Source organism: Numenius arquata, chromosome 10, assembly GCF_964106895.1.
Source record: "Numenius arquata chromosome 10, bNumArq3.hap1.1, whole genome shotgun sequence".
NCBI lineage: Eukaryota > Metazoa > Chordata > Aves > Charadriiformes > Scolopacidae > Numenius > Numenius arquata.
Genome location: NC_133585.1, coordinates 24,994,467 through 25,020,341, shown reverse-complemented (window position 1 = coordinate 25,020,341; position 25,875 = coordinate 24,994,467).

Below are 25,875 nucleotides of genomic sequence, written 5' to 3'. Positions count from 1 at the left end.
ACTTCAGAGAGACAAGGAAATAACTCCATCACACTGGAGGGCTTGGTTTTTTTTTCTGAAAATGCATGACGGGTACATAGGAGGGAGCACATACATACAAGAAGAACACCAAGGTCTCAGTACCCATTATCAGAGAGCGTGTGCGTGCTAAAGGAATTGATGTAAAGTGAAAAATCCCCTTCAGCACAATGAGATAGTGTTGGTAATGACAATCCATGCTAAGCTAGTACTGCTTTTTCACAGCATCATAGAAGGGTTTGGGTTGAAAGGGATCTTTAAAGGCCATCTAGTCCAGCCCCTCCCTGCGAGGAGCAGGGACATCTTCAATTGGACCATGCTGCTCAGAGCCCCATCCAACCTGATGTTTCCAGGGATAAGGCACATACCACATCTCTGGGCAACCTGTTCTGGTGTTTCACCACGCTCATCACAAAAAAAGGTCTTCCTTCTATCTAGTCTGAATTTACCCTCTTTTAGTTTAAAGCCATTACCCCTTGTCCTATCGCTACAGGCCCTACTAAAAACCCTATCCCCTTTTATAAGCCCCCTTTAAATAACAAAAGGCCAGAATAAGGTCTCCATGGGGCCTTCTTTTCTCCAGGTTAAACAATCCCAACTTTCTCAGCCTGTCCTCATAGGAGAGGTGCTCCAGCCCTCTAATCATTTTTGTGGCCCTCCTCTGGACACAGTCCAACAGGTCCATGTCTTTCCTGTACTGAAGACTCCAGAGCTGGATGAAGTACTCCAGGTGGGGTCTCATTTTGCTTGTTTGTTTTTAATTGCTCCAGGTTCTTCGATTTCATCCCATGACTAAGGACAATTTTGCCATGTTTCAGGAACAAATCCTCTAGAATTCCTAAAGCTCCTGGAAATCCCTGAAAAAAGATGGCTCCTTTCTGTGTGTTGTCCTTACATTTTAGATACTGGCACTGATGGTCATTCTTTGGTCATCTTTGGTCATTCTTCCACATTAGCTGCACATGCATATCCCTCCCGATATCATGGCTCCACAGCAGAAATCTTCCATCAATTGAGATTTTTTTTTTTGCTTTTCATTTGTTTGCCTTAATAATTTTCATGCTGGTGTTCAAGGTACCGATTTGGGTCAAACCAGTTACATCTGTGGATCCTAGAAAGCGAATGCACAATGAAGATCTGAACAGACTGGAACTGTTCGGCCTGCAAAAAAGATGAATGAGTCATGGCAAGGCTGGCAAATATGACGAAGTAGTCTGGAGAAGGTGTCTAGGAATCAACCATTTCTTCCAATACAAGAACTTAGTATCGAAAAATGAAGGTAGAATTCAAGTTCAAATCAGATCTAAAGAAACGGCTCTCCACGCAGTAAGCTGGAAACATGAGGAACTCCTGGACAAAGGACAATATGGATGCAAGAACTCTGCATAAGATCTGGAATAACTGGAACTTAGTCAACAGACGAACAAGTGGGGGTTCTGTGAAATCTCTTTACTAAGCAAAGGATGTGAGACTACTGAAGGGTGCTATCACACCTATGCTTGTCCCTTTTATTTATTTTAACTTTTCTTGAGTGCCTGTTTGTGGTGTATGGTTACAGTTTCCCAGCTTGAATTCGCCTTTGGCACATGACATATCTTTAAATACCCACAGAAACAAGAACGGAACCAAGGCCGCCTTCCATAGCAGAGTTGCATAAAGAAAAGTACAGATCATTTGTGTTTCTAGAGCAGAAGCCAGCTCAAATGAGATGAAGGCATTAGGTTTGCATTAACTGATGTGTTCCTCTGATTCAAACATCCTGTGGTCAGTAAAAGGTGAGCTCACTGTGCAGATGTAATATTCATTCCTGACTGAAATGTGTCTCTGCGTGTAGCTCCACTTAGCCCTCTTCCCAGACAGAGAGGTTATGCAGGTGGTTTTTTTTTCCCTTCTTGTACATGTTGGGAAACGGACATCCAAAATATTGCATCACCTCTGCCGTGCTAGCATTGTTCCTTTGGACAAGAGCCACCGTATACTTTCTAGTTCTGCCCTGCACTTGGTGGATTCACATGCTGGGGTTAAGGGCCTCAGGCTTGCAAATTCCTGATTGTTATCTCTGTGACTGTATACAGACCTCTCCTTCTCATAACAAAGGCCCAAACTTACAGAAGTATAAGGAAAAGACAAACAATAAGCTCCTCCTTTTTTTCTTCCCTTTCTCATTTCTTTCTTTCCCTGCCCTCCTAAACAGTGGAAGAAAGAGAATTGCCAAGGCTTTCCCCACTTCCCGTGCCAGCCTTTCAGAAGCATGCTGTAGGGAACATTAACTTGAGAGGAACTCATACAGATGCTTTGCTTAAGCAGGTTCTCTTGATCCTGAACCTGGGAACGTTTGAGTTAATGGAGAGTAGTTAACACTTAGGCCTGATGAAGTGCCAGTGTAAAGGAAGCTTGTGCAATCTCTGAGACTGTTAGACCACTGTCAAGGTGGAATAATGTATGGGCTCAGCCTGCTCAGATTTCCTCAATGGAAGGAAAGAGGTCTGTTATAACCACAGTAACAAGAGCAAAAGTTTAATCAGTTTTTCATTAGCTGCAGAATATCCCCTTGATTTAGCTTGGTACTTTGTTTAACTGTTCGCTGTCAGCTGAAACACCTAGTGCACGGGCTATGTGCTTCCGTAACAGCATGAGGAACACTTAACCAAGTAGACTGACGCCCTCTTCCTGACGCTAACGCTGACTTAAACAACTTTCAACAGGTCTCATAGCCTTTTTGTAACTCATTTGTCAGTCTAAGACAAATAACACCAGGTTGAATTCAGGGCATCTCATGGGGCTTAAGGGGAGTTTGTAAAACCACGTTAGACAAACTTAAACAAAATTCCTTTGCAGCTGCAAATTTTATTAATTCATTAGGCCATCTCTTAGACCATACAAATGCAAAAACGATTGCTACTATTGTTTCTTCTACTTAAAATGCAAGATGAAAAGCGAGATGTCTAAACTTGCTTGTGAAGACAGGGTAAAGAAGTGATAATTGAATTCAATTTATGAAGAAAGTAGGAGATTCATTGCCACTGAAAGAGCTAAGATCAAGTAACTGTGTGTGCCTGCTAAATAGAGTGGCTGAAATTCTGCACCACAGCACACCACTATTGATTTGAAAGAATTTGGTCCAAGTGCTGCAAAAACTGCTAAACAGGCAAGGAACGTACTGCTGGCTCTGAAAGACATAACTTCAGCTGAAGCGTTTTCAGAGGTGCAGTGCTGTCTACCAACAATGCACAAATAATGGAGAAGAGACACAACTTTTACGGGATTGATGGAAAAACCCAATCCACAAATTCAGCATGACATTGAAGTTCCAGGATCGTATCAGGTCCCTAGGAGTCACTAAGTGACAATTAGACGCACTCCTTAGAGGATTTCCCTGAACAGAAAATAAAAGCAAAACTATTTCAAAGGTGAACAAATACTCACTGGAGGCAGGAAATTTTCTTCCAGCTGTATTACCAAGGCAGGATGATTTTACAAACATTTTGCAACTTACATGGCAAGTGCAGGCAATTTGTTTCTGAGATGCTGTCAAGCCAGAGGATCTGAGAGTAAAACAGTGATGACAGATGTGGAACTCCCCTTCCTAGTTCTCTTCCCTTAGGAAATCTGAGGCAATTTGTAAGGAGGTTTAAAAAAACCTGCCCTCTAGCCTGTACACAACAGATTCTGTAGACCGCTGGCTTTTTCTTTTTACATAGGCACTATGGACTGGCTGGGGACCAAAGGAAGATGAACCTCAAAGGTTAGAACCAAGCAGTTGCCATCTCTGAGCTGGTTCACCAATGGCTAGAAATGAGGGCCAAAAATAATGTCAAGCTATGCTTGTTGGCCTCCCGATCCTGAAAGAAATCAGCCACTGACATGGTTCACACCATAAGATAAGTTCACTCTTGTCTTCCTGTCTCTGAAATCCAAAGCTCTTCCTGCCTTTCAGGCTGCTGGGAAGTGGCAGCATCTGCCACAGATGCTGCTCATTGCATAATACTCAATATTTTTCTTCAAACATATGTAATATAGGGAAAAAAGCAACAAGAACTGAGAGGGGAAGGAAAAACCCTATGGCAATCTTGTAGCCATGTGGTTCCCTTCCAATACGAACCAGCCAGACTCAGCACAGAAAATGGCTGCTTTCTAGCAAACACAGAGAACTCGAATGACCAAACCGGTGCCTGGCTTTGGGCTGAGAGACAGCAAAAGTTCATGAAGTCCCTCCAATTTATGTAAGAAAGAGGCTGAAATAATGAAGCAGTCTGGATGATGCTCCCTTACACAGTGGAGGCAGGAGAAGGCAGACTAATGAAAGCCATTTTCTTGAGCGTTAAGCCCATAATTTTGCTGACTGCTTTGTACACCAGGTTTGCCAATCCTGTACTTAAAAGCCTGCCTGTGCTGTAAGCCATTCATCTTCAGTTCATGTTCAGTATACAATCCCATCACATGTATTTCTTGCATCAAGTGCTTCTGATAACTTTGAAAAGAATTTGGTTTTACTGATATAGGAAAGGCCAGTACTTTATATCCTTATTTTGTCATTGGTGGTGGGCATACAGAATGTCCCTTTCAGAGATAAATGACTGGTTCAACTACTATTTATTACGGAATTTCACAGAATTTTCAGAGTTGGAAGGGACCTCTAGAGATCATCTCGTCCAACTCCCCTGCCAAAGCAGGGTTGCCCAGAGCACATCACTCAGGACTGCATCCAGGTGGGGCTTGAAGATCTCCAGGGAAGGGGACTCCATGACCTCCCTGGGCAGCCTGTTCCAGGGCTCTGCCACCCTCACTGGAAAGAAGTTTCACTTCGTATTTGAATGGAACTTCCCATGTTCCAGCTTGTGCCCGTTGCCCCTCGTCCTGTCACTGGCAACCACTGAAAAGAGTCCGGCTCCATCCTCCTTCAACCCACCCTTTAGGTACTTGTAAACATAGATAAGGTCTCCCCTCAGCCTTCTCTTCTCCAGGCTGAAGAGCCCCAGCTCTCTCAGCCTTTCCTCATCAGGGGGATGCTCCAATCCCTTAATCATCTTTGTTGCCCTATGCTGGACTCTCTCCAGTAGTTCCCTGTCTCTCTTGAACTGGGGAGCCCAGAACTGGACGCAGTATTCCAGTTGTGGCCTCACCAGTGCAGAGTAGAGGGGGAGAATGACCTCCCTCCACCTACTGGCCACACTCTTCCCTACGCAGCCCAGGATTCCATTGGCCCTCTTGGCAACAAGGGCACATTGCTGGCTCATGGAAAGTTTGCTGTCCACCAGGACTCCCAGATCCTTCTCCTCAGTAGTTTATATCTGTAAAACTCTCACAAGTTTTCCAGACAGGAGAATGGGACAATGAGGGGGTAGAGGAAGGGGCTGAATCGTCCTCTCAAACGAGTCTCCAAAAAGCCGGTCACCAGCTACGCTTTGGGTGCCCAAGACAACATGATTTAGTAAGTGTCACTCAACCTCAAACGCCTGGAAACTTGCAATAGCAACAGTTCATTTAAACTCGTAGCTTGAATTAAGTAACAGTTGGCACATCCAGAGGACAGCAGTTAGTATGTGTGGCCAATCTTCACTACCCAATCCAGCCAGATGAAACGTAAATTCAATTGATTTCTTCTCCCCCCAAATCACTTGCTCTGGAAGTCAGCTCTCAGAAGACTTCACCGATGCAATTTGTTGGAGTTCTGGGGGGAGAAAATATGCTTCTGCTGCTTGTCACTAGTACTGATTTTTTTTTCCTCAATAACAAAGTGCTGTCCTCTAACTTGGGTGAGTTCTAACTCTTCCTCAGTTACAGGAAAAAACAAATTCTTTAAGAGCTGGCATCTTGTTCCAGATCATCTTGTCCACTTCTCCACTTATTGCCATGTGTGAAGTGACCAACACTCACTCCTACTCAGCTAGAGCCACATAAACATGCATACAGATTGGAAACAGCAAGAATGGCAAGGAAATGAGAGGAGGATTTAAGTGAAAGCAGCTGAAGCAGTAAGGTTATTTCTGATTTGGAAGATGATGATAAAGTTTTGGTAAAGCTCATGAAGCTAGGAGGGAATGGGGGGGTGGGAAAGTCAATTATCCTGAGCTGTGGGAAAGGAAGTCTATTTTGGCAAGTATGTTTTGGCAGATGGCAGGGGACAATGTGACAAGCTGCAGAGGGAGAGAGAGATTATTTTAGTCTGATAGGCAAGATCTTGGCATGGACACAGAGTTTAACGGTGGATGAGAAGGAGGCCAGAGGATGCATTTATCTTAAGTTTTGAGACTGTTCCTGTAGAGACATCAACCTGTTCCAGTCTAACCTGTTCTAGTCTAGGGCCTGGAGAATAAATCGTATAAAGAACAATTGAGGGAGCTGGGACTGTTTAGTTTGAGGAAGAGGAGGCTGAGGGGAGACCTCATCACTCTCTACAACTACTTGAAAGGACACTGTAGAGAGGTTGGTGCTGGTCTTTTCTCACAAGCAAATAGCAATAGAACAAGAGGGAATGGCTTCAAGCTCCAACAGGGTAGGTTTAGACTGGACATTAGGAAACAATTCTTCACAGAAAGAGTGGTCAGGCACTGGAACAGGCTGCCCAGGGAGGTGGTTGAGTCACCATCCTTGGATGAGTCGAAGAGTCGCTTAGATGTGGTATTGGGGGATATGGTGTAGGGGAGAACTTTGTAGAGTGGGTTTGATGGTTGGACTCGATGATCCCAAGGGTCTTTTCCAATCTAGATGATTCTATGATTCTATGGTTCTAATGCCTCTTGCTGCAATTTAGCTCTTCAGTACCTAAGGGAAGCACAGCCACATACTCCCCTGGTTGCCAGGGTCCGTAATTCCCCAAAACTCCTTTGCAGTATGTACTGAGTTGTTGCTGTCTGTACCTCTGAACACAATTCTGGGCAAGAATTATTCAGAAAAGAGCTTGGACTCCGACAGCACCGTATGGATGGTAACAACAGGTGCTTATCTGTACCTGCTGTCCACAGTAGGACTCATATGTACTTCTACTGAATGGATTTGCCTAACGAGAGTTTCTGTATTAAGTTCCCAGCAAGTATACATGAAATTGCTGAGAACCTGGACATAAATGGATCCACAGTTCCCCAGGTGTCTGATCGTGCAACTCAGCGATAGCGCAGGAGGCAAAACTTAAGACACAGAGTATTACTAGAGAAGTTAGATGCAGTGGTGATGAGCAGGGGAATGTTGGCCAGGAGCCCTGAAGTTCAGTGAAGAAGTTGGAGAGAGATAAGACTTTCCATGGGACATCAAACTTTCATTATGAGTTATCGATTTATAACATCATGCTCTAAGCCATCAAATTAAGGCTCTTCTAATGCAGTGTAGATGGTGGAAGAAGGAAAAATCTAGCCATGCTTCTTGGGACCACAGACTTTCTCATGAAACTTTTCATTACTTCCTGCTTGGAGGTAGCTTGTCAAAACCCCAAGCAAATAATTTCTGGGAGCTTTAATTCGACCCTTCCCTGTTTAATCTAATCTAATCTAATACCAATGTGAAGGCTCTCTCAATAGAAGTTATTATAAACAAGGCTCAATCAAGTACGTAAATTGCCTATAGCTTTTGAAACAAATCTGAGAGCTGCCCCTCACTCTGTTCAAAAACTGCAGTTTGTGAACACATGGAAACAAAGATCAGAAGAATACTTTAATGTCGTTACAGGCAGTTAAGCAAGGCAGAAAAACAGAAAATGAAACTAAATCAACAGGGGAGCCAATGCCACACAGGCTGTTTTCTGTGCAGCCTGCAAGCCTCCTCACTCACACACACCAAAAAAGCCAGTTAGACCAAGCCACAGCAGGGCGTTAAAAACATCAAGCATATCAGCAATACTGCTAATTCTGAATTAGATGTAGCACAGATCATTCTTTCGTAACTAATGGAAAGAAAGTCTGAGAAATCATCACGTCGCCTCTAGTGCGTTTTGGCCAATTCTTGCCTTAGCTGTATGCACGCAATCCTGTTGCTGCCAGCAGGCATTCACAACGGAACTTTGGACCTCCATCATCCTTCCCTCAGAAAGAGAAAAACATCTGAATGCTGGTCATTGAGTCAGAAATTAATAGCAAAATACTCATCTCTGATATTTCCAAGCTGGATTTTTATAGGTATGTCCTATATCTATAGCATGTATATATTAGACCCTCTCTCTAGTGCTTTAACAACCCACACTAGTGATATATTCAGGTGCTGCAGAGTTTCTCAGCTCCCTAACAAGATTGGTAAATACAATCCCCATCGATTTTGTGATATTGCTAAAAAACAGGAGGAGCCTGTCTGGGTTTCACAGCAGACATCAGAACTCCTCCACTTTTGCGTGCACAGACCAGGAGACAGGCTAGGTCATGTCCCAGCTCTCTTCTGTTCCACAAATCCAAGTTCTCCTTCCATGGAAATGAGAGGTAGGAGATGCAGTGTATACGGGACCCTTTATCATGAAATCACGGAATTGTCAGAGTTGGAAGGGACCTCTAGAGCTCATCTAGTCCAACTCCCCTGCTAAAGCAGGATTTCCTATAGCACATTACTCAGGACTGCATCCAGGCAGGTCTTGAAGATCTCCAGGGAAGGGGACTCCACACCCTCCCTGGGCAGCCTGTTCCAGGGCTCTGGCACCCTCACTGGAAAGAAGTTTCTCCTCATATTTGAATGGAACTTCCCATGTTCCAGCTTGTGCCCGTTGCTCCTCGTCCTGTTGCTGGAAACCACTGAAAAGAGTCCAGCTCCATCCTCCTTCAACCCACCCTTTAGGTACTTGTAAACATAGATAAGGTCTCCCCTCAGCCTTCTCTTCTCCAGGCTGAAGAGCCCTAGCTCTCTCAGCCTTTCCTCGTGAACTCATTCTTATAACCTTGCTCTTCTTGGTCCAACACCACAGACACAGCCCAAGTGTCAAGTTGTCTAAGGTCAAACAGCAAACCTGAGGCCATCCATAGACCCAACCCGAGATCATGCGCTACTGCTTTCAGTCCGAACAGTACGTCCTCCAGTGCAGCCACACAAGTTTGTGGCAGAGATCCACTTCCACTCGACTTTGCCCAGTTTGCATTTCTGGCTCAATGACCAGCATTCAGATGTTTTCCTCTTTCTGATGGAAGGGTGATGGAGGTCCAAATGCACATTAACAGCTAAGCAGGGCTTAGATGGATTTATTTTAATGCAGCAACTCTTTCTTATTACAGGCCTTCTGCACTATTAACACAGCAGCACACAGTGCAGCTTTGAGTGCAGAGGTCCTCAACACATTTTTGTTGTCACAGCTAAAGATACAATGGCCATCACTGGTTTGAAATTGCATATCTTGAAAAGCAACCTGTTATGAAAATATTCAAGTAGGAGCAGCAGCTCCCTCTTTCTTTATGAAAGCATGAAAGGAGGAGACTATCACAGGAGCTCCATCTGTATTATTGTGGGTTTAAGAACACAAACTAAAATACTTGGTACCATATTAGTTCAAATACATTGGTTATGCTGATTCAACTACATCTTTTAACCAGTAATATCTAGCCATAAAAAGTTATTCATAAAAACAAGGCCAAACCTTCCTATTAGAAACCTACAAGGACTTCTACAATTGTATTAGCTTGTCCTAGTTCGTGTACATTTAGTTTCTCAGCTTTACATTGTGTTAAAATAGTTTGGTTGATATTTTTCTTATATTATCTTTGCTTACCATGCAGGAACTGGAAAACAGTTCAGCTAACGTGCTGTTAAATAGAAGTTGACATGCAATTCAACTAGGTTGCATAATTCTTTTAATTTTTTAAGCATATATTTAACAAGATGAACAGATGATGTCTAACTCCCCTTCCCCACAGACAGATCTATTTAAAAAAAAATATTCAGGGTGACTTTTCAAAGCATCTGAAACTACCTTGTAGGCACATTTTATGCACTTCTACAACCCCTGTAGATTTAAACTACATATGCTCATTTTCCCAGTCCTTACCTTCCTGCATGGAAATCAGCAGGTTTGGAAGTAACTGTGAGGATCATCTCTGCTGTGGAGTTGTTGCTAGATCTGGTTTATAATATGCATTCAAAGAACTCCTGACTCAGGTGTGCGGTGCAGTCCTGAATTGCTTTCAGGACTGATGTTTTCAGTATCAGCGTATTCAGATCATCTTCAGCAGCATAACGAACCTAGATATTAAATCCAAAACAGTAACATTAATGACTACAGGGTTTCTAACCTTAGATGACATGACACGGAACATTTCTCAGCATCACACAGTCACAAGGCAGGCTTCACTAGAGCCAAGATACAGAAAAGGTTGCTGACAAGGCAACCTTGTACAAACCACGGGGCTAAATTTTTAGACTAGAACTCTGCATATCTTTTAGGTCCCTCCAGGTAACTGGGGATCCCTGGTGGACAACAAGCTCAATGCGAGTAAATAGTGTGCTCCGGTGGCAAAGCAAGCCGGCAGGATGCTGGGGTGCATCAACAAGGGCATCACCAGCAGAGATAAAGAAGTCATTATCCGACTCTACTCAGTGCTTGTCAACACACCTGGAATGTTGTGTTCAGTTTTGGTCCCCGCTATGCAAAAAAGATGTGGACAGGCTGGAAAGGGTCCAGAGAAGGGCCACCAAGGTGTTCAAAGGACTGGGAAGGCTGCCATATGAGGAAAGGCTGAGAGAACTGGGTTTGTTCAGTCTTGACAAAAGAAGACTTAGGTGAGACCTTGTGACCATGTTCCGGTATTTAAAGGTGGCTACAAAGAAGATGGAGACTTACTTTTTACAACAAGTTACACGGAAAAGATAAGTGGTAACGGGTATAACTTGCTCCTGGGAGACTCCAATTTTTCAGAATGAGAACAATCAGCCATTGGAATAATCTCTCCAGGAAAGGGGTAGATTCCCCAACATTGGACACTTTTAAGATTCAGATGGACAGGGTGCTGGGCCATCTTGTCTAGACCATGCTTTTGCCAAGAAAGGTTGGACCAGATGATCCTTGAGGTCCCTTCCAACCTGGTATTCTATGGTTCTATGATCTTTTAGGTCCCCATAAGGCAGATTGCGGGGAGATTTTAAGTTTATCCAGGCATGATTCAGTTGCCTAAAGGATGACATCTATCATCATTTAAGATAGCAAAGATGTCCACACTAGGCTGGCAGACATGACATAGTAACGATTGGAGAACATTGTCCTTTGAGTACAACAGCTGGAACCAGCAGGACACCCTATGCATCTTTTGGGGAGAGGCAAGCTCTTAAGCTTCTGGTACTGGAAATTTTAATTTGCTTTTGTGGCTACACTGTGCTACACATCATTCACTGAATTGCATTAGAGGCAGTTCTACTCTGCTTTCCATCTGCCTTCCTATTCTGCTCTAAGTTCCTTACATCTTCACCATCCATTGCAAAAGAAAGGTTGGAGGGGAATACCTCTAGGAGGGGAGAATACCAGCTGGTACCTATGCCAAATTAACCATTTAATAGTGCATTGTGACATCCTAGTGCTACTAGAGTCCCAAGCATTGTAAAAATCTCATTGCCAATGGCAAGGTCATTGGGAAGAGCTGGCCATGACAGTCTGCCTTTTGGCAATGTTCAAACAGGAACCTTGGCTGTGGTGCCAATGGTGGTGGTAAGAGGCAGCCAGCACATGGCCAGCCTTTGATATCGCATTGCTCACCAGGCAAGGTGTGCAGTGCTAAACGCAAGGTTTGCATTTCAGTTTAAAGATTTACACGTGTTATATAACAAAGGAAAACAACAGCAACCTAGGATCTCTCAAGAGGTATAGAAAATACATGAAAAAAAAATGAAGCAACTGATTGCATTCTTATAAACCAACAAAGAAACTCCCCAATGGAAGGAGAGAATCAGCTCAGTTTTTGCAGATTTCTTAATGGAGTAGCAGGTCATGCTCTGTGATGCCCAGAGCACTACAGAGAAAACAACAGTTGCCTTAAAGTTTGACCTGTGAACACGCGGGGGAAAATATCAGCAGAAATGCTGCACTCCTGTTTAACACCAGAAATAGCAGAGGCGACCAGCTTGTATCGGCTGGAGTTGCTGCAGTACGTTTTGCAGTGAAACAACTTCCCTCCCCCCCTTTAAGTAGTTCCTGTCACATGAGTATGATTATTAGATACCATGATACTACAAATAACAAAATGACATTGCATGTAACACGGGAAGTCATAGGAAACTGGATAAATGGAGCTTTTCAAAGCTGGATGTGTTTAAGAGACGTTTAGATGTGGTGTTGGGGGATATGATATAGGGAAGAACTTTGTAGTGTAGGGTAGATGGTTGGACTCGATGATCCCAAGGGTCTCTTCCAACCTGGATGATTCTATGATTCTATGATTCTAAAGTAAGAAATAATAACAGATTGCACAGATTAGCTTCTATGTGACAAGCCAATGAAAAACAAAGCCTGAAGCAAACCAGTGCTGAAACTAAAAAAAATACTGTTAGTATCCTAACCTGAAAACTTTTAGCAAATTAGTTATATGCACTGATATATTCAAACATTAACCAACTGCGTCTGTCTGGATCAAAGCTGATCAGAAGTTTTTCACTTAGGCAGTTCCATGAAAAAATTGTACTTTTGTCGAAAGCAAAGCATTCGATAAACATACAGATTGTGACAAAACTCAATGCTATGAGAATATTCAGTTTTTAAATCTCAAATGTAATTTCAGCTTTTTTTGTTTGTGTATTTCTCATCTCCTCATTTTGTCTTTGGCTTGCTGATTTCTCCTGTGGATGTAACTCTAACAGCTGCTTGCATTCCCTGCTAGGTATGCTGTTTTGCCTACACTTGCTGAAAATGTTAGCGTGTGTGGTTTTGTACTGTAAATAAGAACCAGACAATGGTTTTCAGCTGTATCTGCTCACTTTCCCCACCCCACGGTCCCACCATTCCCACCTGACCGTCAACACTCTCTAGAAATGCCACAGTTTGCCAGGACTAATACATCTACTCTAATACCGAGACTAATACCCCTCTACTCTGCGCTCGTGAGACCCCTCCTGGAGTACTGTGTCCAGCTTTGGAGTCCTCAGTACAGGAAGGACATGGACCTGTTGGAACGGGTCCAGCGGAGGGCCACAAAGATGATCAGAGGGCTGGAGCACCTCTCCTATGAAGACAGGCTGAGAGAGCTGGGGTTGTTCAGCCTGGAGAAGAGAAGGCTCCGGGGAGAACTTATAGTGGCCTTCCAATATCTGAAGGGAGCCTACAGGAGAGCTGGAGAGGGACTCCTTTTCAGGAAGTGTAGTGACAGGACAAGGGGTAACGGTTTTAAATTGGAAGAGGGGAGATTTAGATTAGATATTGGGAGGAAATTCTTTACTGTGAGGGTGGTGAGGCACTGGAACAGGTTGCCCGGGGAAGTTGTGGCTGCCCCATCCCTGGAAGAGTTTAAGGCCAGGCTGGATGGGGCTTTGAGCAACCTGCTCTAGTGGAGGTGTCCCTGCCCATGGCAGGGGGTTGGAACCAGATGATCTTTAAGGTCCCTTCCAACTCTAACCATTCTGTGATTCTATGATCTCCCATCTCTAACAATGTTACACATATCATAGTGATACCACTGTCAACAGTGCCCTAGTAATGCCCTTAAGGAATTAATAGCTCCATGTTGGTCTTTGCAGACATTTAGCAAGAAGCTGTGTCTCAAGGCTCAAGATAACAATCACTTCACCTGCCTTTCAGGATCTGAAAAAATACTACACCTGTTCACACACCAGCCTTTTCTGCAAAACGCAAAGAATTGATGCTTCCATGAAGAACAGATGATGCTGCACCTACATTGCCTTGCAAGTGTGCCCGAGAGTACAGCCCATAGCCAGGGTCTCACCGAGGACGTAGGCTGAGGGGAAGCAGAGCACATCTCAACTCCTAATCATTCCATGCAGCCAGCTCTCCTCCCCTTTGCAACTGAGGTGCAGTGAAAAATTCCAGTTTTGGGCACCTCAATACAAGAGAGATATCGAGGTGCTGGAGCGAGTGCAGAGGAGGGCAACGGACCTGGTGAAGGGAGAATAAATCTTATGAAGAGCAATTGAAGGAGCTGGGACTGTTTAGTTTGAGGAAGAGGAGGCTGAGGGGAGATCTCATCACTCGCTACAACTACTTGAAAGGACATTGTAGAGAGGTTGGTGCTGGTCTCTTCTCACAGGTAAGTAGTGATAGAACAAGAGGGAATGGCTTCAAGCTGCAACAGGGTAGGTTTAGATTGGACATTAGGAAGAAATTCTTCACAGAGAGAGTGATCAGACACTGGAACAGGCTGCCCAGGGAGGTGGTTGAGTCACCATCCCTGAATGTGTGTAAGAGTCATTTAGATGTGGTGTAGGGGAGAACTTTGTAGAGTGGGGTCAATGGTTGGACTCGATGATCCCAAGGGTCTTTTCCAACCTGAGTAATTTTATGATTCTATGAAGCGGTGGTTGCTTTGCACAATCCATCCCACCGTGGGATCAAGAGATGTCCAAGGACTCACCTGGGCTTGGGAGTGCAGCAGCAGTCAACTCAGGTTAGATACAGCTTATGCAATGACTGTGGCAAAGTCATGTATATATATGTATCTACATATAGTATTTGCATGAAGGAGCAGAATTAAGATTATGTAAGTTATCTCAATGATGCTTTTCCTTCTTGCATGTTTGGTTTTGCAGAATTGCTTATAAGCTGTGGAAGGAACAGCGAAGCATGAATGATGCAGTCATCGGCATAGTCAGTAGAAAAGAAAGGGAGATATGGACTGTCAATTACTGATCCTGAAAACTTTCAGACCAGGTACGATCTCATACAGCTGCAGTGATAAACCTCATACTCCACCACAAGAGAGCGTGCCAAGAGGCTGCCAAAGGTGAGTGTTAAACGGCAAAATCGCAAAGCACTGAATGAATCTATGCCAATGGCCACAAAGTCTATGGCGGCCAAGCTTTTTTCATAGCAAGAGGTGCCAGCTATACTCTGTAATGTAATCCACTCCATTCAGGCTTTACAGCAAGTTCAGTTTTCACTTCTCCCACTCTATTCAATTTATCACCATGTGACCTCACCCAAATAGAATCCAAAAAACATGTCCAGCATTTTTTTTGGTGTAGTTCTCGTCCCTTGATTTTTTTTTCTCCCTTCCAGAAATTGCCAGCATAAGTGAATACTTGCAGTGTTTCTGTTCCATAAACGGTTTCATGCTTAGCAGCAGGCACCAAAATGGTTCAGTTCTTGCTCTGATCCTGTGTTTATACTGAGCTGGAGGTGGATTTAAACCGTCTTCCATATTTGGGGTCTACTCAAAGCTGAGTGACCTAAGGGCAATCTACTGATGCTCTGTCTCCTTCATCTGCAGAGAGGCCCTTTCTGAGCCTTGAGCAAGTAAAGAACAGCCATAATATGTTCCCTCTCCACCTCACTAGAACTACTGCAGAAACTCGGTCCCATATACAGCCAGTATTTCTGCCCCGTGCCTGCCCAGAGAGCCACAAAGTGGACTTACCGTGACTGAGAGGCCTGGGAAATAGGAATGCACAGGGGGAGAAATCCCATTGCTTAATGATGGATGCTTGGAAAAAAAAAAAAAAAAGAAAAGAAAAAGAAAGAGAGGGGCCACTCGAGGCACCTAAAGCTGTTAATAATGACAAGAAAGAAGGGATCTCTGGTTAATCAACATCAAGGTCAGAGTCTTGTGGAATAAATTTCATATACAGTGAATAACTCACACAGGGTGACGGCATGTTTAGCATCAACTCTTGGCAAAGATTTGTTTGCTTAATGACTTTTCTCTTTTTTTTTTTTTTCAGGCCAGCCACCTTTGACTGGAGAGAGCTTGCTAAAAGAGCTAAATGTCACTGAAAATGTGCTGTTAATCCTACTCATCAACAAATGCTAACCACGAAGTGATAATAAAAAAGAAAAAAGAAAAGATGTGGCTCCAATCAGGATTATGCTTGGTAAGTGCGCAGACCCCCATGGCTGTGTAACAGGCGGCTCTCATACTGTTTCTCCAAATATATGTCACCATCCTTGATTTTGCAAAAGCTCTTTGATGTTCGTTTGCAGACGGATACACTGTACTTTTCCTTTGGCTTGTACAAACAAAGAGAGGCATTTTGGTTTTCTTGGCAAATACTGTCAGATGTTTTATGTGCAGCAATGAAAATTAAGTAAATCTTTGATATTACAAGTCTTCCTCACTTGAAACAAGCTTGGCTTAGCTACTGGTGGATGTAAAATAAAAAACATGTAATTTTTTTCTAGATAAAGAAGTTTACATATGTCCACAATGTTTTGAAGATCTCAGCATTCACTGGGCTTTAATGATCTCTGTGGAAGCTATTGGGAAGGAAGAGTTGGGGAAATGAGCACATTAAACTGGCCTTGAGCTCTTCCCAGATTCTGAGCTTTTCTGCACACATCCCTCCTAACTCTAAATCATCTCATTGATCAATGTAATTAAGCTGTGAGCAAATATTCTTCTCTCCAGTGAAGTTTGCTGCTTCGATTTCACGCTGAAGGAGCACGTGAGCCTTCAAAAGCTTGCCTGTTCCTCCAAAAATGCTAGTTCAAATAAAAACAACAAAACCTCACATCTAAGAAAAGTTACTGCTCCCCCATCAGTGCTAACCTCCCTCAGGGTGTGTTTTTCTACTTTCTCCCATGGAAAAGCACCTTGCTCTCTCTATATATTCATTTTAAGACCAAGCAGTAACATTCCCAGGATGCCTGAAAAAATTCTGACCAACAGTAAGCTTTGCAAAGTTGTACATTTTGTAAAGTACAGTTCTTGAAGGAAGGAGTAACTTTTTCAGAGGTAGGCCAATAGTATTTTTTTTTATTTATTTCTACTAAAAACAGTAATAGAATAAGCCTGAGGATTACTGCAACACACCAGAATTCCTTTTTCAAAAGCTTATTTTTCCAATTAATGATTTTGTAGAAGAAAATTGTGTTTCAAAGACTTGCTTTTCTTTTTTGCTCATCAGATATTATAAAATAGTATAGATAAGTATATCTAGGTATATTATAGATAAACCTATGAATAAGACAGTATAGATAGGTACAGAAGATCCTTAGCCTCAATCTCTTTAACATCTGAATATCAGAGTTCTGCTGTACTTTTTTAACACTTATGGCAATAGGAGTGCTTTTTTTGGCCATTTCTGTTGTGTTTTCCTTCGGTATTGAGTAACCCAGTTCTTTAATATCTTGGAATCTGAAGGAAATGACAGTACACCTACATATATATGCTTGTGCAAGTTTTTAGATTTTCATTTTTATCAGGGATGGAGTCATTTTGAGACACCTTTACAGATCCACTAACATTTTGTTTTACTTTTGTTTTATACTAGCTGCCACTTACTGTAGCAGTTAACAACAGAGAAGCAAATACAGCCATTTTTTTCCAGAAGAGTGTGACAGCTTCTCATGTTCTGTGGTTTTAAAATACTTGGGAGAAACACATGCAGGGTTTGTGAGCCTTACCGAGGATTCTCTCTGAGATGAAATAGAAGGCATGAAGCTCCAGCTTGGTCCCACAGGCCTCCTTCTTTCAGAAGCTCTCAGATCTTCTACTTGGTCCACAATTTCACAAGCCTACAAAATAGTTCATGGTTTTATGAGTAGTGCACATGGTTTAACAGACTGCCTACACTACAACTTTAAAGGTATTACATCTGATCTCATAAAAGCATGAGAAGGTCCATTTTTTTTAACCTCCCTGTTGCTGTTCAAATCAAGCAGGAATTTCAGCTGGATGCTCGTAGGTTTTTTGACCATTTCCCACAGGCATCCAGCATTAATATAACCATAGCTAGCACTATTTTAAATTACTTGTATCTAAGACTCCAGCAGCACAATCTGGAAAGACTGCGAACCATAGAATTTAAAGCAACAATAATTCAAATTATTACGAACACAACAGCTGGGAGCTCCGCTCTTTGCACTGGCTTCCCAGCCTCATACAGAGTCCAAATTTAATGTCCATCTTCCTACTCTGCAGTCATCACGCAAGTGGTCCTGCCTCACTGAGCAGTGCTTCAGAGCCATGTCCTGCTGCAGTCATCATGCTGCTGACAAATAAAGTGAGATTTGTCAGCATTTGGGACAGGATTAGAGGAATTCTCTCAGGTAAAGGGTCTAACTAAAATAATTTATACTTCTCCATGCCCTTCAAAATAATGCTAGTCTGCACTGTTTTCAATAATAAATGCAAAGCTCTTCCTTATTTTTTACAGCCTTCAACAAATTATATACATATACAAAGACTTCAGTAAATGAGTTCACCTACTACTGCAGTTGCATAGGAGAAGAGAAAAAGGAAGGCAGAAAGGATTATTTCTTCTTTTAAGTTCATAGGAAGTGCTAAGTTAATCAATGAAGTGGAAGCAATATGAATGTCTCTACAGACATACGTGATTACTTCAAGATCTGTGTTGAGAATCAGTGGGGTTTGCATTTTTCCTTTCCTACAAACACTTACTCCAAAGTGAAGTAGAATCTCAACTTTGAAGAACTTTCATTTAACACTTTTAATAAAGACGCTTTTTTTTTTTTTCTTTATAGGTTAGATGTTATCCCTTAGCACATTCATCTTTTCCAAAGGTCAAAATAAACAGTTATTACACACGGGCATTATTAGCCACTCACTTTCATCTGAAATGATGAACAATGAAGAGCAGGAGACCCTGGCAAAGGACTATACACACTCAATTTCAAAAGGAAATTTTGTTCTTGGCATAATTTCAGTAGTTCTGTACGTTCTGACATTGCTCCTTACACTTTCACCATTCATAAGACAATTCAAAATTCTTGAAAAATATAATTCACCATCTCACTCATCACCACTGTATCATCTCATCTTCTCTCACTTACTAAAACTGCATGTCTATCTGTACACCCCCCAAACATAGTTTTGCCTATGAGCACACACTCATCCACATTGCTTTACATTTAAATATATATCGCTTTTAAATCCTTAACATAGATGTGACTGAAAGGATGTCTGGTAACAGAGAAATTAGATTGTGAAGTCAAGTGAGAAAACCAGAAAATACAAAAACTTTTAAATAGCATTTTCTATTCAAGGAAGGCAGAGTTTGAGCTTCTCTTTTCCAGTATAAACTCAGAGCAACTCTACTTAAGTTGGTAAAGCACAAGGGGTTTAAAAAATGGAACAGCCAGGACAACATGCCTTTTCATCCTAGAAAGCAAGAGTCAACATTTTAAAGCATAAGTCTCTCTTTTCAGTGGTTTTGAGCGTTTGTGGGTCTCTTGAATCCAGACGGACTGTCAAAGTTTAATAGCCATGTCTGTCATTAAGAACATGTTTAAAGTAGACTAAATCCTCCTTTCATGGACTTGAGATGTGCTGGGTACTCGTGGTTCATGCAGAAACGTGTGGCAGCTCCGAGGTAATCATCATCATCTCCCTTCTCTACTCAGGTACCTATTAGGAGGGGTGTTCTCCGCTTTTTGCTGTAACTTCTTGTTCTTCCCAAAAGTTACAAAGTTTAAAAAAAAAAAAAAAAAAAAAAAGAGACGTGAAATCAGGACATCCCATTAGTTGCGCTTACAAAGAAATCTCCCAAAGCTGTCAGATATTTAAAGGGCAGATTTCCTTTCGACAGTTATAGCTAGGATCCACAAAATTCTTTCATGTGTTTTGCACGTGCAGCCAACCACTGACCCAAAATATCTGGCTGCATTTTTGGTACGCGTCACAAAGAAATTAAACCGAGGGAAGGATGAAAACTTCCTCTCTGCTCCTCGGAGACATAGTTAAGGACTCGATTTCTATGTTGCAATTCATTAAGCAGAAGAATTAAATTAAATCCTCTGCACCTCGCAGAACCACCAAAGCACGAGCTTCTCGGTGAGCCCTGTATGGAGAGAGCATGCAGGGTGGGCTTTGTCACCACAGGCTGGTCAGGGAGAGGAAAGTAGACTGTTCTCCCTGTTCATCCCCTGCGCTCTCATGAGAGGGACTCAAGAGACTTAGGGAGCAAACCACCACTTGATAATAGGGAGCGGTAGCCATCGTATGACAAAGCCAGGTCACTCCACAAAAGAAAGGTAGCACGTAATTCGCACTCCAGCGATCCATTGCAACATCAAGACTCAAAGGGCTTTGCTCTCCTGCTCTCGCTACCTTTCATATCATTAAATCAAACGTTCGTGTAAGGTATTTAGGACTCGCTTGCCAGATTGCAAAGGTAGATGTTGTTTTTGGCTCTCCCAACAGAGCTGAGCGCTGAAGTGAAGCCAAGACCTGTAATCGTTTGCCTTGGCTGAAACAAAAATAAACCTATCTTGTACAATATGCACTTCTGAGGTAATTGCTGCCATTAGATCACAGCCTGGAAATGAATTTTAAACCATGCAAAGAGACTGAATACAAAAACCCCCTATGTTAAAATCACGTTAAAAGTCTGATTATAACATGCCAAAGCAAGAAGTGCTCAACTGAAAGTAGGAACTTTAACTTCAGCCCACCTCGTCAGACCCCGCCACTGCGACCCACATGGTGAAGTTAAACTGCCTCTTGGTAGGGGATGACCCACAGACCCAGCAGAAAAGGGTCAGCTCCCCCATTTGAGATAACATTACCTCTAGAAAAATAGGCATTGTGTTCCTTTAGCACAGTTTAAAGTGTACATTGCATCTACCGTGTGTTCCCCCCCATGCATTCTTTAATTTCTATATCCACCTGCCCATCTCCACTGCCACACATGCACTTATCACCCAGCCAAATCTCATTTCATCTAGTTAACTCCCCCCAGACCTGAACAGCCCAAAGAGGGACACCTTCATTTCTTTGTAAGGACTGAGAGGGCAAGTAGATTCCAAGCTCTCCATCAGCTTGGTAGTCCAGCAGAGAAGCTTTCCTGTACTGTCGTCAAGCAGACAGCAACCATCCTGCTCTCCCCCAACCACCAAAGACTGCTGGGCCTCAAGACATGGAATATCCACAGGAACTGATGAGATCTCTAGGGCCTGACTGCCACAGGAGGAAGCCCTTCCTGCACCGGGACTTCCCTGCGAGCCCTCTGCTGACCACATCACATACAATTTTGAGTGGCAGCACTCAAAATTTCCCACCAGTTCACTGCCAGGATCACGTATTGCCCTGGCTCTCCAAGTCACGCTTTTGTAACAACTCTCTCCTACAATCACATTTAGGAATTACTGCACCGTTCTACCCTTTAAAGGCAATAAGCAACAAACCCCCCCCCCCCGCTCCAGGGTCGCGTGAACGTACTGTGGAGGGAAAGGGATTTATGCTCAAGACTTGGCATAACACCCATAACACCCATAAACACCCTGCGTGGCCACACTGGTGAGACTGGGACACCGTTAGCTGTGTTTGCCTTTTCCCTGACCTTGCTGTTACTTCGGAGCCATCAGAGGCTGCTGCTCACAGTGGTTTCAAGGTCCTTTGTTAGACTTACTGCCATTGACCCAGTGACAATGACACGATGTCTTTAACTTCTGATTCAGAAAACAGTCATTCAAATAAAGGATACACTGACAGCCCATTAACTACAGCAAAGATTGTTGTTACTGCTACAGTTTCAGAGAGACCTATTTAAAAATAGATTAGGGTCTTGGAAACCACTCAGCTTATTCTGCCTTTTTCCCCCTCTTCCCCGCAAGACAAGTTACCAAACCAAACTTGGCATTTGCTTCCTCCCTGATCTAGTTACAACTTCATTATAGCAATATTGGCCAGCAGCAAGTAACTTATTAAATAAATGCCATTTAAGTGCTTCTACCTGGATAGTTGATTCAGATAACAGAGAGATAGAGAGAAGGGAGGGACTGGCCCGGCTCTGCCCACTTTCTGCCTTCCCTTGTGGCAGCAGTGCCGGGCAGGCCCTTCCAGCTAGCCAGGCAAGGGTGAGCAGCATCTCCCAGTGCTTCAACAAGAGAAGAACTGATACAGCCCTTTCAAGACCACATCAACTCTTTACAACAATCACACACACACAAAAAAAATCTTATCATAGAATCATTCAGGTTGGAAAAGACCCTCGGGATCATCGAGTCCAACCATCAACCCTACTCTACAAAGTTCTCCCCTACACCATATCCCCCGACACCACATCTAATTCTATCTTCATTCTAATTACACAAACTTGGTCTGGTGCACTTTGACAGATGTTGTTTTGTAAAAGACTTTTTTTTAACTTTCTTGACAAAAACCAGCTTTCAACCCCTAAAACTATTTTAAGATATTTCCCCCCCCCCCCCAAAGTTGACAGCAGCATCCAGGGAGTTGTCCTGCCTGTAGAAGGAAGAGGGCAAGAGACTCAGCAGAGACAGTTTGACGCTTACAGTGTGTCACAAGAAGGGTGGTGGTGCCAGCTTATTGCCAAGAAGCATAGATTTTTTTTTTCACTCACTGGAAGAAGAAAACAACCAACCTTCTGAAATAAATGTTCCACCACAGGTGCTTAAAACAAACAAGATTAGCCGTAACCATGATACTACTACAGGCTTCTAGGGATGGCTTGCCCTTGATATCACCTCTTGATGTGGCTCCAACAGCATTTAAAGAACAGCTAAACATTTAATGAACATACCAAAGAGTGACTAGGACCTTCATTTTTGTCCACAAAACACCAGGAGAATTATTACTTGCTACGATGACCATTAATTGCACATATCACCACCACCACCTTCCCACCACCCCTCCTGTGGGAAGCTACCCCCAGCAGAACTGTTGAACACACACAAGGTTTGTAGAAAGCAGCTGATTGTTTCTCGTTATTTCAATCAGGTGACCAGAAATAACTCAGCTAGACGGGATTGGGCTTTTGTTTGTTTGGGGGGGTTTTGTTGTTTAAATTCTTTTTAAACTTTGAGAAGTAGATAGGCTTTACAAAGGCATTTGAAAGAAAACAGTAGTGGGACCAAGAATATTTGACTCAACATAAGTGTACGCATATGTATATTAAAAAAAATATGTACACATTTATGTTCACCATTTCTTCAGCGTTGTTTGCAATGAACAGATATTTAAATCCTGACATAGTAGAACAGAATGAGATGAAGGCTCAAAGTTCATGGCACTCATCTTAAACTGCCAAATTCAGACCCTTTCAGGGACAATGGGCTTTAGAACGTTAACAGGCAAGGGCAGTTAGCAGGCTGCTTACGCCGTTTCAGAAGACCCCATCTTGGTTTCTCATAAGTATTTATTTCTCTGCCCAAGATTCCTAAGTCTTAACATACAGAGTCATGCGAAGGAGAACACTTGCAACTGTTATCAGATCTGTGAGATATGAAGTTTATCAAATCTGTGATCCATCATCAGCCCTCCTCCTTTTCTTTCCTATAGAATTTCAAAAGTACAATAAAAACTTCAGGGTTTTTATATTTTAGAAGGATCATTTGAGGTAGTCTTGTGTTAACTTTGATGTATGCCTCCTTCAGTGATGTAATATACCGAACACCTATTTCCTGACCCAGGAATTTTGCAAAGATCACTATTATTACAAGAATGTTTACTTTCCATCTAACCTCACTTAAACCACGTACAGTGAGATTTTCACCCTACAAAGAGAAATTGTTAAACAACCTTTTCCACACGCCTATAATCAACCCTTTAAATCAAACCTGAATAGCAGACTTTCATTTATCAATTGATCCACTGTTTTGGGGGTGTTTTTTTTTTTCCCTTCACTTCTTTGGGTGCAGCAGATAAAAGACCCAGTTGTGCTATCATAGCCCATTGCTTTGTAATTAAACTCTGCGTGAGAGAAACATTCTCTGTTTTTGTGACAGGGAGAGAGGGAACAGAGAGAGGGAGAGTTAAGGTTCCCCCCCCCCCGCCTCGTTTTTCCTCCTTGGCTTAAGCTTTGTTGTTGTCATTTTGAGGCTTTGGGAGGAGGGTAACCGTGGTGGTTGCTGTTCCTATAAAACCTTTGAAAGCCATTGTGTAGGCAGGTCAAAGAGAAACCAAATTAAAAACTAACAACTTTTGAATTTCAGCAGCCAAAGTTAATGTTGACTAAGAACCAAAAAAGAAGGGGGAGGAGGTAGAAAAAAAGTGGCCCTATGGAAAGTGAGGGCCAGCTGAGAGATCTAGAAGACGGCGGGCTCTGAAGGGGCAAAGCTGCTCCTTTTGATGTGGGAGGTCTGCAAGTAACCTACTGGGACACTCCCTGGGCTATCTCATTAACCATGTCACCAAAGCCCCCCAAGGTCCAGAGAATCATAACATTATCTCTGACATTACCACACAGATACAAGGTTCCTTAGGCAGTCTATAAACATGCCTGTACTAACCAATTCATCGTGGTTTGACACCCCTGCAAGGGCTGGATGCCCTTTAGTGAGCCACATGAATTGCCCCAGTCATTCATCAAAGTTTCTCAGAGTGCATTTCACACAGCATTAAATTTAATTAAAGCAACATTGACTGCATTGTAATCCTCTGGAGGCTCTTTGTCAGAAGGAGCTGGAACACTTTCTACTTAAATATCTATTGTTTACGTGGGATTTTCTTTTTTCCCCTTCCGTTGTCTGAACCCAAATGATTTGCTGCCTCTCCCTGTTTTTTAGTTAAAAAAATCATATGTCATGAAAAAGTTCTGACATGCAAACAGGAATCCCAGCCTGATAAACAGTTCAGCTCCTATGCATTTGTCTGCAGATGCTGGAGAATATAGAAGATTGTTTTGAAACTAACCAACATGTGAAAAACCAACCCTCAACACACACAAAAGAAGATTAGTATCAAAAAGGAAGAGTGTGGTAGTAGGTCACTATTTGTCAGCACACATCCCTGCACGTGTCTTCCTGCTTTGGAGCATCAGTCTTGGGCCACTATCACTTCCCGCTGGCGCTGTAATGAATCCTGACTCCAGATGTGCTCAGTGCTCCATAGTCTAGGCAACCCTTGTCAAAACCAGTGGTTACACCAGAGCCCCATGTCAGTGCAGGACTCCTGCTCTTGATGAAAGCTCCAGACAGAAACCAACTCTTTAGGTCTCTCTTTCGCTAGGTCTGTTCGTTCACGCTGGAATCCCATTGGTTTAATTTATCTTGTATTTTGTTGACCCCTCCTAGATCACCATTAAAAGACAACCTTTTTTTCCATCCTGCTAGTTGCCTCTGGGTCCTCTCTGCCAGCCACTAGCAGTATAAAAGCCCTACTCTTCTGTCTGGGGGTTGATATTTGCCCAGGAGAAGGCATGGGAAACAGGCCACACAATTCTCAGAAAAATAAAGAGGATTCCAATACTGCATTGCAGTGAAAACTGTGATGGAAACACTGTTTTGCACAAGTGAGGACAGATGTTGTGCCTACTTTTCCTCCTCTTGATTAGGAGCAGTTTTTGAGAGCCATTTCTCTGTATGGAGCAGGCAGAATGGGATCACATACCTTCCATGAACTACAAAGGTGAAAATGTCCTTCACTGTTGCAAAAAGTGAACGGCAGAAAGAGTACAAAAATCTACCTTTTAACAGAGTCCTTCATATATAGGGACTGCAATAATATTTGGTGGTCCGACTGCTAACTTTGCTACCCTACTGTCTCTTCCCTTGTGTATAACTTATTTTGCTTCTGTTGTGGTGGTGGTGTTTTATTTTTCCTGTTCCCAAATCATTTTAGATGACAAAGACAAATTCTCAGTCCATACACTATGGAGATGCCGGGAGTAGCATCTTCCTCGCTTTACTCCTATATACAATCCTTCTGAGAAGTCAACCTTGTTATTATTACTCCAGTGTCCCAGGAGTTTCAGTTCATTCTTTGTGGTTTTAATGAGGAGAGTAGAATAAAGAGCGCTCACATTGCCATCATTCACAGTTATCAGTAGAGGATGATAAAAAAAAAAAAAAAAAAAAAAGTATAGTTTTGTATTTCTCCAAAGAAA